Source organism: Octopus bimaculoides, chromosome 1 (genome assembly GCF_001194135.2).
Source record: "Octopus bimaculoides isolate UCB-OBI-ISO-001 chromosome 1, ASM119413v2, whole genome shotgun sequence".
Lineage (NCBI taxonomy): Eukaryota > Metazoa > Mollusca > Cephalopoda > Octopoda > Octopodidae > Octopus > Octopus bimaculoides.
Genome location: NC_068981.1, coordinates 74,481,066 through 74,483,906, shown reverse-complemented (window position 1 = coordinate 74,483,906; position 2,841 = coordinate 74,481,066). Strand labels below are relative to the sequence as shown.

At 38.5% G+C, this 2,841-nt stretch overlaps 1 long non-coding RNA gene across 1 annotated transcript in view; it reads left to right on the top strand.

Annotated features, from left to right (window-relative positions):
- The window catches only part of LOC128247640 (uncharacterized), a 30,529-nt gene that overhangs the window by 17,929 nt on the left and 9,759 nt on the right, over positions 1-2,841 (top strand). The window contains exon 2 of the long non-coding RNA XR_008264014.1: positions 2,399-2,559. This is a non-coding gene — a long non-coding RNA (uncharacterized LOC128247640). The remainder of the gene's footprint in view (positions 1-2,398; positions 2,560-2,841) is intronic.

The window sequence follows — 2,841 nt, the reverse complement described above, 5'->3', positions numbered from 1 at the left end:
TATTTTACTATAAACTTGATCTTGGAATGGTATCGTTAAAATATTCATTCTTTTATTCATCGTTTGATCCACCTACATTTTTATATATTATGCAAACTTAACCGTCCCTAGTGTTATTTAATATATGCAATTAGAAAAAAAAAATGGAGTGAAAACAAGAAAAAGAAAGAATGGAGGATGAAAGGCTATGTTCATCTGAGCATGAAGAGAATTTTAAAAAAAATAACATGATGAGCGAATCTAAAAACGAAAAGGCATTTAAACTGACACAGTCATTTTTATTGCCTTCAGTTTGATATATTATTGATATGTTCTGAACTTAGAAGTCTGCATTGCACAGCAAGTGGTTAATTACTTGAGCATGTCATAATGTGTAAGGGAATATGCCCTAGTGGTTAGGGTGCTGCGCTCGCAATCGCGAGATCGTGGTTTCAGTTCCTGGACCGGGTGGTATGTTGTGATAACTTGCGCAAAAACCTCACCTCACGTTGCTCTGCGACCACTTCGACACTCGACGTGTGCTACCCCGTGCACCTGTTCAAACAACGTCGATTTGATGCAAGGAGTAAGTTAATGTACGACACATACATTTGCTCTTTATAAACGAATCATTTATGGAGGTTGTTCGGCAAGAAATTGCAGGACCGGCTTTCTTGGACTATAGTATTTCCTACATATTTTAGAAGAGGTTATTGTTAGTATTGAGTTGGAAAATTGCCTAAAATTTATTTCCATATCTTTTACGTTTTACTTGATTTACCCAGACAACGACCATACTGGGGCACTACCCTGAAGGGTTTAGTCGAATAAATCGATTCCAGGGTTTCTGTTTTTAAAGTCCGACATCTATTCTATTGGTCTTCCCCCCCCCCCGCCGAACCGCTAAGTTAGGGGTGTAAACAAATCAACACAAAGGCATACAAACGCATACAAATTTCCACATACACATGCACACCTATTCTTTTACTCTTTTATACGTTTCAGCTCAGCATTGCGACTGCGATCAGACTGGAGCACCACAATATATACATATACGGCGGGTTTCCACAGAATTTCCATCTACCGAAATTACTCACAAGGCATTGGTCGGCACGAGGATCTAGGAGAAGACACTTGCTCAAGGTACCTCGCAATGGGACAGAACTCGAAACCACGTGGTTGGAAAGCAAGTTTCTTAACAACACAGCCATGCCTGTGTCCGCTAAATCACTTAGGTATCCCATATTTTTTGCAAAACACGTTTCCAATATTTTGGTCTCCGTTCCCAGTTGGCAACCTTTTGAATCTCTATTTAACATCAGATACCAACCACTAACATCCCTTATGTCGCAAGCAAATAGCTTAGACATACGTCAATTCAGGAGGTGTTTAGGCTAATTTTCATAAATGATATTCATATGCAGAACATGGTAACTTAGTTTCTTTCGAAGCCAACAAGAAATAATACACAATCTTGCAGCACCACATCAATTCTGTACCCGTTCCAAACGCTCAAGTCAAACTCATAATAATTACATTTCAAGCGCCACACCTCAAAATATCTGATGATATTTCATTTTGGTTTCAAATTTTAGTACAAAGCCTGCAATTTCGATCAAGAGGACTAGTTAATTAGATCGAAGTCAGTGCTTAACCAGTACTTATTTTGTCGAGAAAGAAAGGATGAAAGGCAAAATCGACCTCGGTGGAATTTGAACTTAGAACGTAAGGACGGACGAAATGCCAAACATTTTTTTTTTTTTTTTTGCCTGGCATGCTAACGATTCAACAAGCTCGCCGCTTTGTATCTCTATAACATATTGAACTCGGCATTAAGCTAACAGATGAAGTTCTTAGCAGCTAGCGCTATATACACAGCTGCTTTATTTTTCCTGCTTTCCACTGGAGTTATTCCACAGTAATGGACATTTTATCTTATATTGTCACATAATTTTCATTCCCACACCACACATATTCTGTTATCCTTCGTTTTCGTTGTTTTGTTTCTCATCTGATAAGAAAGAGTTTATCGTTGATGCACGATTCTAATCTTTAGCGGTCGTCGTAGTTGTCCCATTTTATAAGCCTTACCATAAGATCATGGGATGATATATATGCGAAGAATGCGTGTGCGCCTGCCTATATATGCATTTAAGCACACATATGTATATACGTATATATGTTTAAATAAATATATGTACACATTCCTCACCACAAACGTATAATCGCGTGTGTGTATGCGCTAATTTTTTAAATCTCTTCATTCGGTTCATTTTTGGCGAGACGGTTAACAAATATAGAGTTACAACTTAACACCATCCTTACATTAAAGATGACCATAAATAATATTGCGATCTTAATGTCATACCTTCACAGAATCACAGTAAATTTCGGTTTTATCCACACACTATCTTTATAGAAGGTCACAGGCTCAAGGTACCGGCAACTCGGGCAGTCGCCCGGGGCGCAAAGGAGGGTGTGACAAAGACAAAGAAATTTCCTCGACCATCAGCTAGTAGACGCCGAAGTTCAGCTTGCCCGAGACCCTTGGGCCGTCCCTGGTCACAGGTATTTATTGCAGTAGGTATTTATTTTTCAGATAAAAACATTTTTCAGGTCGAATACATTTTTGTTTATCTCCAGAATCATTCGAACAAATAGCTTTTGGCCTGATATTGTAGACACATGTCGGCACTTTGTTGGACACTGTAAAAATGACTTGGCGGTTTAGCAATATAGGTATCGTCCAGCAGATATGAACTTCGAATGTACGGTCGTTTTCAATTCTAAGTCTGTATGTCGTAAACGTTGAAGACATTATTCGTTATAGCTTGAGATACAGAAATCCTCTCCTTTATATAT